We start from the raw sequence: 521 nt of genomic DNA, 5'->3' as shown, positions 1-521 counted from the left end.
TCCAAATTAAATCTCCCCTAATTTCTTAACTCGCACCATCTACATACTTTTATTTGTTTACCCCCAAAAATTTCACATACGCATACTATGTATGAGACTGTTTTGACATTTCTCCTGCTGACAATATGCGACAGCCGCAATATTAAAGTGAGTAATGGTAGAAGGCATAACGAGTGAATGATGAGCATTTATTATTAAATACTGTGTTGAAAGGAGGCGGCAGGCTGACGGAAAGAGGACACAAACAAGCCGCGATACGCGCAAAACAAAGTGACAAAAATGCTGAAACAATAGACTTGCTGCCACAACAATGGTGAAGGAAGTGGGTAAATGTGTGTATGTTGGAAAATTTAACTATGGAAGCTGGATTCTTGTGTTTTTATTTATATGATAAGTATGGAAAAAAATCCACATTTAAATTCAAATATGTTTTAATTTTGTTAAAATAAAATAAAATAAATTAAAGTAAATTGCATAAAATAAAATAAAATAAAACAAAATAAAATAAAATAAAATAAAAT

This window comes from Rhagoletis pomonella, unplaced genomic scaffold, assembly GCF_013731165.1.
Source record: "Rhagoletis pomonella isolate Grant_MI unplaced genomic scaffold, Rhpom_1.0 Rhpom_scaffold_02805, whole genome shotgun sequence".
NCBI classification, from domain to species: domain Eukaryota; kingdom Metazoa; phylum Arthropoda; class Insecta; order Diptera; family Tephritidae; genus Rhagoletis; species Rhagoletis pomonella.
This window is presented reverse-complemented; position numbering follows the sequence as displayed.